Consider the following 13,587-nt stretch of genomic DNA (forward strand, 5'->3'; position numbering starts at 1 on the left):
AAACAAGGTCAAACGTGTGGTATTCCAACTAGAAAAATAACACACAATCTCCAAGACAATAGGAACGCGGTGCTCATTTGTGCAAGGAATACAGGTATGGCTGGTGCCATTTTAAGTCTGAAATTTCAGAAAGCTTTCGATCGAGTTCATCACGGATACTTGCTGGGAGTCATGCGACGTATGGGTTTCCTCGACTCGCTCTGTAACATAATACATAATATTTTTCAATCCCACTCTAGAATTCTACTTAATGGTTTCTTTTCTCGTCCGGTTCCTATTCAAACATCAGTACGACAAGGTTGCCCCTTGTCTATGATCTTATATTTCATGAGCCTAGAACCATTCGTAAGTGCTGTCCCTAGCGTCCTTAACCCCGTACCAAATCCGAATAATCTGTTTACGATTAGAACTTACGCAGATGACAAAATTATCCATCTTAGGAACGCTGATGTCGCTCAACAGCTAACAGGAATAATAACTACATACGAAATGGCCTCAAACGCCCTTGTAAGTTATCAGAAATGGGAACTTCTTCCTCTTGGTATATGACCGAAGAATACAAAGTTAGCCGACGTACCAAACAAAGAGAGTGTTAAAATCGTAGGAATCACCTTTACCCCAAACATTGAAAGAATTGTCGATTTAAACTGGAACAATATTACACAAAAGGTGCGTTCGACACTATCGATGCACCTCAACAGGAACCTAAACATAATACAAAAGGTATGGCATATCAAACTGTTTGCCCTGACAAAACTATGGTCACAGAACAAATTTTACCGATACCAGAAAGTATTTCCCAACGGATAGAATTTTGTGTCAGATACTACTTATGGAGAGGATATACTTTGCGTATAGCCAGACCACAACACAGGAAACCAATTGACAAAGTGGGATTAGGAGAGTAGACGAGCAATGTATGTTCTAAAACAATGGGTGCTGAGTCAGCATATTCCGACGAGGTCATTGACCCATAGTTGAGTAGTAGGCTTTGTAGATTCTGTAATGAGGTCATTGACTCCTAGATGAGTTGTAAGGCTATGTAGGTTCCAGACCATTGGACTCGGAATAACGTCATAACCTTGCGTACGAGAGCAAGCCTAACCTCACAGACTCCATTGGAGGGGCCTAATTGGACAAGGAATGATCTGGGGGTGTTTTTGAACCCTATGTGAGGTTATGAAGCCATACGCATACGTACGAGGGCAATGCTAACCTCACTGGCTAACCTGGAGTGTTTTGACCGCTATCTGACGTTAAGACGACATACCATTTCCTACGAGGGCAATGCTAACCTCACGGGCCACTTTGGAAGAGCCGAATCGGAAAGGTCACAGACGCCTTTGGAGGAGCCGAATCGATCGTGCACCCCATGGAGTAGCCACAAATCGGTCAGGTGACCTGCAGATGAAGTTAAGACGTTGTGATGAATATTAGTCGTCGTTTAATATTGTTTTTGTACGTGGAATTTATGGTGTATTAGTACATATGATATGAGTCCTATGATAGTAAACTGTCATGTGTTTGTGCGACGATATTTTAATACATGATGTTGATCATGGTAGGAAATAGATAATGGTTCTTCGAGATCATATAAAGTGTAGTCGCTTCGATAAAGTCTTCTGATGATGATAATAATAAGTATATGTCGATCGATGTACTCCAGTATTCTGTCTTAATATTTAGGAATGAGCTTATCCTGATATTACTCATGGAAGTCATTAATTCAAAGCTTCGAATGTTTATGTGAATCTCACTGAAAAAGCATTAAATTTGGAAAGTACATTCTCAAATAATATCCAGATAAGAATGTAGTTCGATACCAGGCGAGCTCGCTCTTATCGCCAGAAATTCGTGCTCACGTGGAGACCTCACATTTTCAATGACACTACTGAATGTGTCTAATGGAGAGTGATGACGTTAATTTGCACATAGACGTGATGTAAATATTTCTTCTTTAGAATTTTTCCTGTAGATAGTTGGTAGGATGAGGACACGAGTTTACTTATCCTATTATAACGATTGGGGATTGATTGATGGTATTTGCTTTACGTCGCTCTATTATAACGAGGTAACAATTTTTATGTTCCACCCAAAAGCTATGGCAAGGGCCGTGTGGTACCGTACGGTACCAGGCCCTCATTTAGAAACCTACCATACATTTTTGATAAAAATGAATTTTAAATGTTCTCTAATATGTGCATACTAGGAATATTAAATAAAAATTTAAAAATCGAAAAATGAAAACTCCGGCGTTCCCGGGTTAGCTGCAGAGTCACCAGTACACACGAAAATTACTCTTCTTCGTATACTGTGGAGGATCCAACATGTAACATTATATGATTGAGGAAAACTTCGATTGCTTAAGATTGTTGAAACTCATACACCATTATCTATACATTTTCGAAGTTGGGAGCAGCATGAGTATCCTGTGTTACCACCTACAAACAAGCATAGCTGGGCTGTTAAAACTTCACGTTTAACTGAAAAGCCTTTGTATATTACTTGTGGATGTCAAATCCATCGTAAATCAACCAAGAAAAGATAGCTCACAGTTTGATCACTGTATATTAAGAAATAACAGACTATATCTCAACAAAATTACGTATCCCTACGAAAGCATGGACATTAATTTTGAGAAAAATAAATTTGGGTTGCTCTATGACATGTTTTGTAAATTCCAATCATCGTATTATCAGAAAGAAGATCGTCCGCTATTTTCACCTGAAGAATTTAAAAATAAAGCACCGATTGTAGTTATAGACTGCTCTTATCAAGAATCTATAAAAGAATCTCCTGTCAATATTAGTTTAGAATTTGAAACATCTGAAAATATTCCTGCTAACACAACAGTCTATTGTCTTATTATTCATATGAGTGATGTCACTTATAATGCACTAACGAATTTTGTTACAAGACTATAAATAAATATAGCCCTTCATCATGATCATTAGTGTGTGCTTCTACATCGTACACTACGTAAAGGAAAAGAAGAAAAGACTGCACGGTTACAGACAGTCGCCTTGATAAGAAACAAAACTGTGAATGTGCACCCTGTTCGCCTACCAGCGAAACTAATATGCCACATCTTATTTACCTCCCTCAAATACGTGATGCTATTAAGATGTTCTATAAACATAGAACCTTATATCAGATGTCAAAATATTTGATTCAGAGTTTACCACCAGAATGTTTATCTACGTACGTTGCTCCTTTCGTAGATGCTTTTTAGGACATCTTACCTCTCCATAGTAAGATGCCAATCGATGTAGCTTCATGCAGACGCTTTCGACGACACTACAAGCATCGAAGTGAAAATCGCATCGAATGCGATTGCGATGGACCTAATCCGAAGATTGTGAACTGTAGGCAGTGAATGGATGAACATTTTCCATTTCTTACAGTACCTGATAATGATTCAGAAAAGAACTAAACAAATGGATGACATTATGGTAAGGATTGCATCAACTTCTTTGCGAAGCATAACATGCATAGTATAACTTACTTTGGAAACTTACTTTCATAAACAATAAATGTTTTGTTTAATTTAAATGTTGCAAGAGGCATTACGATTTTGGAAGAATGCTACCTCTTCACAGAAAGATGTTAAGGAGTACAGCAACCTTGTCGGAAACATAACCAAGACTGTAATATAACTGGTAGCAGTTTGTTTCATCTTGTAAATAATTACATGAAAAATATTACATTAAATTTAAAATGTTCAACTTATTCCATTCTCCTTCCATTCTCACACCTATCAAGATTTTTCCTAGTCGTCACCATTTTATTTTTATGAAAATGTAGGCTGAAGAACTTGTCGTTCTGAGAATTTACAGAAGGCTGAAGTATTCAGTCAGCATTATGTAAATATGATCGAACCTGCAGAGTTTGCGACGGAAGGCCAGCGTCTTAACCGTCTTAGCCATTCAGCCTGGCAGGGTAAGGTAGGGGACGGTATATAATTTCTAATTACTATATTGTGTACCCAAAAAAGCCTTGATTTAATTCCAATCCTCCCCTCAGTGATCATATGGAGAGAGGGCATGTAACGCTGTTGATGGTTATTTGTCCGTCGGATGGAGACATAAAGCCTTGAGCAGATCTCCCGATGCTATTCTACAGGAGAAGACTATGTGCCACTACCGGCTTTTATCCTCTCCCTTCCTACTATCATATATCATGTCATTCATTTCATCTTACTATCTTTCCTGATGAGGTTGAAGTCAAGAAGGGCGTCCGGTTATAAAAATTAATTTTAAAAGATTAATCTCACCATAAACCCGCCACCGTAGAGAAACGGGACTACGAATGGACACACGTTAGGTTATAACATAATGCACCCTTACCCAGCAGTCCGCATTTCAAATCATGCACGCTGTGACGTCACAGCCCTGTCAGCAGAAAGACTGCGCGTTCGGTTATGTAAATATAAGCATGCATTTTTAAATCGCCCGCACTTATTATGCCACAGCTACGTCACTATACCAAGGGGAAGACGGGCAAAGTGTTTGTGAGTGCGTGAGTAATCCGTTTTACAGTAAATTGCAAACTCGCCGTCAGAGTGTACCTCGAGCTGATGTACATGCACACATGCGCACTAGCTATTCCCCCCTGTTTATGTCTCTAGCGGGGTCTGACAGTCTTTTAATTACAGTAACTCACGAAGTCGCCGCGAGAGCGCACTGATATGTCTGTGGTGAGATCTAATAATTGTTTGTCACGCTGTGACGTCACAGCTCTGTCAGGAGAAGGCCTGCGCGTTCGGTTATGTAATGATAAGCGTGCATTTTTAAATCGCCCGCGCTTATTACTTCACAGCTCCTTCACTATTCCAAAGGGGAGACGACAAAGTGCGTGTGTGAGGTTAGGTTACCGTTCGTGGCCAAGGTTAGGTTAACACAGTGTTAATCACACCTTCAAGTCACCTCACAAGTTTGGCTCCTACAAGCGGAACCCGTCTGAGGTTAGGATGGCGTTCCCCGTAGCGAGATTATGTTAACACGTCATAACCTCAACTACCAGTCACCTAACCGATTGGACTCCTCCAATGGGTGCCTGTGTGTGAGTTTAGGTTAGCATTCGTGCTCAAGGTTCGGTTAACACGTCATAATGACGTCTTAACTTCATCTGCAGGTCACCTAACCGATTTGTGGCTACTCCATGAGCGCCCTATCGATTCGGCTCCTCCAAAGGTGTCCGTGACCTTTCCGACTCGGCTCCTTCAAGGGGGACCCGTCCGATTCGGCTCCTCCAAATTGGCTCGTGAGGTTTGCATTGCCCTTGTACGTAAAGGTATGGCGTCATAACCTCACCTAGCGGTCAACAACACTCCAGGTTGGCCAGTGAGGTTAGCATTGCCCTCATATGTTATGACGTTATTCCGCGTTCAGTGATCTGTGAACCTACACAGCCTTACTACTCAACTAGGATTCAATGGCCTCATTCCAGATTTCATAGCCTTACTACTCAACTAGGGGTCAATGGCCTCATTCCAGATTTCATAGCCTTACTACTCAACTAGGGGTCAATGACCTCGTGGGAAAATGCTGACTCAGTACCCATTGTTTTAGAATATACATTGCTCATCTATTAGGCCTCATAGCAGTCTCCGAAAATGCAAAGCACTCCTGATCACAGAAATGGTGAGGTATTCGCCTTCCGACCAGGATATGGTACTCCAGTTTTCTCCCCTTGTGCAAAATACCGGTAGTCAATATTTTCTCTCGTCTTGGCTTTAAATCTTCTCTGCAGGCTTTGCACAGCTTGCCACTTCATGATCACAATAAATTCTCAATGTCGTACAAGCCGGGTGTCACCCGTCGGGATACCGTTCCTGGTACAGATGTAGTGCTTCGCACGCGTTTTGTCTTGTTTTTCCATAAATGAGGAGCATGTCAATGTATTCCTCTGTGGAAAACCCGCCGTGTTGAAAGGCGCCTAAGGACAACAAGCGTGATTTCCAACCAGCCACAGTCCGCGATAGGCCCGTTACATCGGGTGAAACAGAAGAGGCCGTTCTGGAGGCAACGCGTAATAATAAACACATCAGTACAAGGGCGATTGCAGGACAGGTGAACACCAGTCAGCCGTCCGTCTGGCGAATACTGCATGAACATAAATTTCATCCATACCATCTTGAGCTACACCCAGAGCTCCATGGGCGGGATTTCGAAGCTCGAATGGAGTTCTGTCGGTGGCTATTAGGCAGGCTGGACAATGATGCAGCATTTGTATCACATACCTTGTTCTCGGACGAATCGCGCTTCCGCAATAATGGGAACGTTAATCGCCACAACATGCACTATTTGAGTTCGGTCAATCCTCAATGGGTGCGACAGGTGGCCCATCAAATGTGATGGGGAGTGAATGTTCGGTGTGGAATCTTGGGGGATCACCTAACTGGACCTTATCTATTTGAAGGTCATTTGGACGTGCGCACGCTACCTGGACTTTCTGCGTCAGGAACTCCCACTGCTGCTGCTGGAGGATGTGCCCTTGCACGATCGTTTGACGATGTGGTTGCAACAGGATGGAGCTCCACCACATTCGAATTTACCCATTCGTAACTGTCTGAACGATGAACTGTCAGGGAAATGGATAGGAGGAGGAGGAGGCTCTGTTTCTTGCCCCGCCAGGTCACCGTATTTAACGCCGTTAGACTTCTTGTGGGTCATTTGAAGAACGTATTTTACAATCAAGCGCCGGAAAACCCCGACCAGCTCCGGCGACTCATCACGGACGCATGCCAAGCAATTACACTTGGAATGCTTCAGGGCGCAGGACGTTCTATTGGACACCGCGCCCGAATGTGCATAAACCAAAACAGTCATCACATCGAGCTGCGATTAATCATTATCAGGGCAGTTGTGTTCCTATTATTTGCGGTCTTTATGTCTCCGGTCTGCTAACTAACAGGCCTTTCTTAGGGCCACAAACACATTACATTCACACACAATTTGCATGAAAGCGGGTATGGAATTTATATTGCGCGCGGTACTTATTAAACAAATATTTCAAACATTTGTAATCTTCGCCCCGGACTCTAAACGTCACCTGACATGCAAGTCCGCCCCATCACGTCTTTACCAACTACGCTACGGCTCCGAAAGGCATCCTGGGTAGCTTATAGCAATTTAGTGTTTAGCTGGTGAGTCAGTTTCATATCATCTAGAAAGCACACGCATGTCTTCCAGTGTTTAATACGAGTATAATATTACGGCGTCCTATCATGGCGAGGCGAGTAATACCAAGATATCCGGCAGGGCAGATGTTTTCAGGACGGAATTAATATTGTGGGTTGCATAAAAAGACATTGGAAGAGGGGGCTAAATCACGCTGTATGTATAAAATAACATGTCCTGACTGACTGACTGACTGACTGACTGACTGACTGACTGACTGACTGACTGACTGACTGACTGACTGACTGACTGACTGACTGACTGGTTCATCATCGCCATGTCAAAACTACTGAAGTAAAAGAAATGAAATTTAGGGGATACATTTATAGTACACTGTAGGTGCTCGCTAAGGAAGGATTTTTGGATATTCCGTCGCTAAGGGGAAGAAAAGAGGGGATGAATTTTTAAAATGAGTATATCTAGATCTCAAAACCGAAATAGTTTAAAGATGTGAACATTAGTATTTGGAATCTCTTCTAAAATAAAGAAACACGTATTTTTTCGGAAAATTCATAAAGAGGAAACAATAAGTGAAAACGGGGATGAATACTTTATACGAGGATGTTTATATCTCAAAAACTGAAGATGTTGGAGACGTGAAATCAGGTACGTGGTATCTCCTTTAAAAATGAAGTAAAACATATTTCATTGTTATGGAAAATCCACTTAAGGGGTGAAAAGCTGGGTGAATTTTTAAAATGAGTATATCTCATGAACTTAACATGTTACAAACGTAAAAATTGGTATTTTGAATCTCCTTTAAAAATAAAGAAACACTTACTTTTTATTATTTTCGTAAAATTCACCTAAAGGGACAAAAATAAGTGAAAAGTGGGTTGAATCCTTTATATGAAGATGGTTATATCTCAAACTGAAGATGTTACACACGTCAAAATTGGTACAAAGATTCTCCTTTAAAAATAAAGAAATATGTTTTTTATTTTGTAAAATCCACTTCAGGGGCAAAAAGAGTGAAAAAGGAGGTGGATTTTTAAAATGAGTTTATCCCATAAACTTAACATGCTACAGGTGTATAATTGGTACATGGAATCTCCTTTAAAAATAAAGAAAATGGTATTTTTTGTTTTCGGAAAATTCACTTAAAGGAGTTAGGAGTGAAAATTGCGTGAATTTTTAAAAATAGTATATCTCAAAAACTCAACATGTTACAGACGTAAAAATTGGCATTTTGAATCTCCTTTAAAAATGTAGAAACAATTACTTTTTATTGTTTTTCGTAAAATTCACTTAAGGGGGAAAAAATAAGTGAAAAGTTGGTTGAATCCTTTATATGAAGATGCTTATATCTCAAACTGAAGATGTTACACATGTCAGAATTGGTACAAAGATTCTATTTTAAAACTAAAGACATATGTATTTGTTTATTTTAGAAAATCCACTTTAGGGGGCTAAAAGCGTGAAAAAGGACGTGGATTTTTAAAATGAGTTTATCTCATAAACTTAATATGTTACAGGAGTATACTAATTTCGTGTGGCTATTTTAGCCGAGTGCAGCCCTTGTAAGGCAGACCCTCCGATGAGGGTGGGCGGCATCTGCCATGTGTAGGTAGCTGCGTGTTATTGTGGTGGAGGATAGTGTTATGTGTGGTGTGTGAGTTGCAGGGATGTTGGGGACAGCACAAACACCCAGCCCCCGGGCCATTGGAATTAACCAATGAAGGTTAAATTTCCCGACCCGGGCGGGAATCGAACCCGAGACCCTCTGAACCGAAGGCCAGTGCGCTGACCATGCAGCCAACGAGTCGGACATGTTACAGGAGTAAAAACTGGTACATGTAATCTCCTTTAAAAATAAGGAAACACGTAATTTGTTTTCAGAAAATCCACTCATATCTCAAAAACGTAACATAATAATTACAAGTGTAAAAATTGGTATTTGGAATCTCCTTTAAAAATAACGAAACAAGCATTTTTTGTTTTCGTAATATCCAATTATAGGCGGTAGTGGGGGTGAAAAAGACCGAAAATGGAGTTAAATCCTTTGAAACATGGACATTGGTATTTGGAATCTCCTTTCAAAATAAATAAACACGTACATTTGGTTTTCGGAAAGTCCACTTAAGAGGTCGGGGGTGGAAAGATGTGAAGAAGGTTTTGAATTCTTTTTATGAGGATACTTATATCTCAAAACCTGAAGATGTTACAGACGAGAAAGTTGGCATTTGGAATCTCCTTTGAAACTAAAGAAACTTTTTTTTTCACTTAAGAGAGGAATGCTTTTCACATATAGAGTTCTATGTCGTAGGCCTACCGGGTGTATTCTTAAGTCTTTTCCGGTTTCACTAAGAGATGGCGCCAGCGAACAGTACGCAGTGTATGGATTTGACACATACGTCAGTTTGTTCGTCTGATATTAACCTACCAACATACACAGGTTGAGTTCGCCAAACACTAGCGTCTGTGTTGTATCGTTCAGTGATCATGTCGACGTTTGTGCCTGAAAAGGAACATTTGCGGCACGCATTGCTTTTCTTATTTAATCAAAAGGAAAAGGCTGTGGAAAGTCATCATTTGCTGGTAGAAACATATGGTGAACACGGTCCATCGATTAGAACATGTGAGACATGGTTTCGACAAATCGCTTCAGCAAGAAGACATGGTTTTTGTCTGGTGGGACCAGAGCGGTATTATGTATTATGAACTCTTGGAGCCCGGCGAAACCATTGATGTACAACGCTATCGCCAAAAATTGATTAATTTAAATCACGCATTGATCGAAAGACGACGGCAATGGGCCAGAAGACATGGCAAAGTGATTTTTAATACGCGACAATGCGCCATCTCACACTGAAAAACCAGCGAAGGACACCTTGAAATCGCTTGGATGGGATATCCTTCCGCACACGACCTGGCGCCATCTGACGGTCACCTCTTCGCATCAATGGGGCACGTGCTCGTAGACCTGCACTTCAGCAATTTCGAGTAGGGTGGAAATGGCTCGACGAGTGGTTTGCCGCAAAAGACAAGCAGAGTTTCTGGCATGGTATTCATAACTTACCTGAAAGGTGGCCGAAGTGTGTAGAAGTCGATGGACAATATTTTGAATAATTAAAAAATGAATTTCCCTTTAAAATAACGTGTTTTTACCACAAAAACCGGCAAAAACTTATGCATACATCTAGTATGTTCCAGTAACCTGGTCATCTTAGCCCTAAAAGACAATACCACAAACGTAGTTTACAAAGAAATTCTGGAACAAATTAAACGCAATTTTTCGGTGAGTTTTTATACATACTTAGGGTATTTTCAGATTACGTCTTAGTACAGTATCGAGGAACGATTAATTTCATCAAATTACGAAATTCTCGTGAGCGAAGCCGTGGTTAAGAGCTAGTTTATAATAAATTACTAGAGAAGCATGATCATCTACCACACAGTCCGACTCGTTGGCTGAACGGTCAGCGTACTAGCCTTCGGTTCAGAGGGTCCCGGGTTCGATTCCCAGCCGGGTCGGGGATTTTAACCTTAATTGGTTAATTCCAATGGCACGGGGGCTGGGTGTATGTGTTGTCTTCATCATCATTTCATCCTCATCGCGACGCGCAGGTCGCCTACGGGAGTCAAATAGAAAGACCTGCACCTGGTGAGCCGAACCCTTCCTGGGATATCCCGGCACTGAAAGCCATACGACATTTCATTTCATCTACCGCACATTATGGTGAAATACCCCAATTACAATTGGACTAATATTTGTACAACTTTCCAAATTTCTTATATCCCCTTAGAATGGAAAGTAGCTAGCTATAAGGTTACAAACGAGTTACTTCCGACAGAAGAAAAAAATTCCGCCACAGGATGACACAATCGCCACTATGTAAGAAATGGTCAGTAATTGACACTCATTTTCATAGACTGACTAATTGTGAAGCCGTCAAGGTCATTTGGCAGTGGCTCAGAGTAGCGTTCACCAGACTGATGGGATCTAGAAACCCGAATGACGTGTACCGTGCAGTATTGACTTTGGACAACAGCAGACGTTATCATAGACATGCCCTCACTTGGCTTAGTATAGGGTAATCTGTTTTACATTCAAACCAACGACAAACTAAATAAAAGAATGCAAACGGAAAATAGCAAGAGGTGGTAGTCCCGCCGCCAGGCCACTCATAAAAGGACTCCAAATATACTGCGATATTTTCGGTGCTGTGGTCTCAGCCGTGTCTAGACATAACAACGATATCTCGTGTGTATTATACTTTCTTTACTAACTCCATGTCACAAACATGCTTCAGAGAGGTACGGCTGTCAAGCGTTACAGTGAAGATCAAAACTAATGAAAAGTAACATTGCATAGACTGTGTTCTTCAGTCAATCGCATGTATTATGTTGAGTAATGTATTTTGATGTAAGTATAAGAGGATAAACACAGGACACTGAGGTGCAAGTAAAGTGCTAAAGATTGATAGATAACAATATCACGTTTCTTTTTCAGTGTATCACGTGCCTTCTTAAATGCTTATGTATAGATTATTGTGTAATTGTATAAGAACAAAAATTATAAATCATGAAGTGATTTTAAAAACAAGGATGAGTTTACATCGTAATTATACGGTACTATTTGTGAACACGGATGAGTTTACATCGTCATTATACGGTACTATTTGTGAACACGAATGAGTTTACATCGTCATTATACGGTACTATTTGTGAACACGGATGAGTTTACATCGTCATTATACGGCACTATTTGTGAGCACGGATGAGTTTACATCGTTATAATACGACACTATTTGTGAACATGGATGAGTTTACATCGTTATTATACGACACTATTTGTGAACATGGATGAGTTTACATCGTTATAATACGACACTATTTGTGAACATGGATGAGTTTAATTGTCAGATTCTAATAATAGTTTTCTTTCGGACGAGTTAACCTTCTCCTTGCGAAACGAAAACGTGCCCTGAAATTTGTTACTTTCACGTGTCATAAACCCGAAACACTAAACATAGGTTATCACTTTAGATTGTTACATTCAGCATAAATTTGTATGGAAAGCGAGATTTTAGTGAAGTAGAGAAATGTACTGCATGACCCCCAGAAGTCTCATTTGCAGACTGGCACCATTCCAAAACAAAAGATTAATGTGTAGAGGTCTCAGATCACTTAATGTAATCAATAATTTCAAATCTCAAGACTCATCCATAAAGTTATTTCACCAGTGAATACTGTAGAATTCATAAAATAATTTATGCCTACTTTCACGTAATACGGAATGGGTGTGTTCGTAACTGGGGCTTAGGCTGCCAAGTGGCAGCATCATTATATACTGCGATATGTGCTTTAAGATCTAAAAAATGGTACTTTCGTAGAATATTCCTGGATTGAATGCATAAGGGGAGAAACTCGGCCTAAAGCTATACTTAGAATAGCTGCTATAAGACGATGGATTCGAAATTTACTCTAAGTTAAGTAGTATTTTATAAGTTTTTACGTCGCACCGACACAAATAGGTCATTTTTTTGCTATTTGTTTTACGTCGCACCGACACAGATTGATCTTATGGCGACGATGGAACAGGAAAGGCCTAGGAATTGGAAGGAAGCGGCCGTGGCCTTAATTAAGGTACAGCTCTTGCCTGGTGTGAAAATGGGAAACCACGGTAAACCATCTTCAGAGCTGTCGACCCTGGGGTTCGAACCCACTATATCCCGGAAGCGAGCTAACAGCTGTGCGCCCCTAACTGCACGGCCAACTCGCCCTGTACAGATAGGTCTTATGACGAAGATGGGATAGTTAAAGGGGTAGGATTGGGAAGGAAGCGACCTTAGCCTTGATTAAAGTTCAGCATCAGCATTTGCCTGGTGTGGAAATGGGAAACTACGCAAAACCATCTTCAGGGCTGCCGACAATGGGGTTCGAACCCATTATCTCCCAGATGCACGCTCACAGCTGCGCGCCCCTAACCGCACGGTCAACTCGCCCGGTAAGTTAAAGGTGCGTTTTCCAAGGTGCGATTGTAGCCGCAACGGCGATTGTAGCCGCACGGCGACAGCAGTCTCCAGCTCCGCGCATGCGCAGTATGAGTTTTTTTTGCTAGGGGCTTTACGTCGCACCGACACAGATAGGTCTTATAGCGACGATGGGATAGGGAAGGCTTAGGAGTTTGAAGGAAGCGGCCGTGGCCTTAATTAAGGTACAGCCCCAGCATTTGCCTGGTGTGAAAATGGGAAACCACGGAAAACCATTTTCAGGGCTGCCGATAGTGGGATTCGAACCTACTATCTCCCGGATGCAAGCTCACAGCCGCGCGCCTCTACGCGCACGGCCAACTCGCCCGGTAGCAGTATGAGTTTGGTCTGCGACTCGCGGCGATTGCGGCTTGAGCCGCCACACTGGTGCAGTGAGCAGTGCTGGCGGCCGCAGTCGCTGCGACAGTTGA

Source organism: Anabrus simplex, chromosome 2 (assembly GCF_040414725.1).
Source record: "Anabrus simplex isolate iqAnaSimp1 chromosome 2, ASM4041472v1, whole genome shotgun sequence".
Taxonomy (NCBI): domain Eukaryota; kingdom Metazoa; phylum Arthropoda; class Insecta; order Orthoptera; family Tettigoniidae; genus Anabrus; species Anabrus simplex.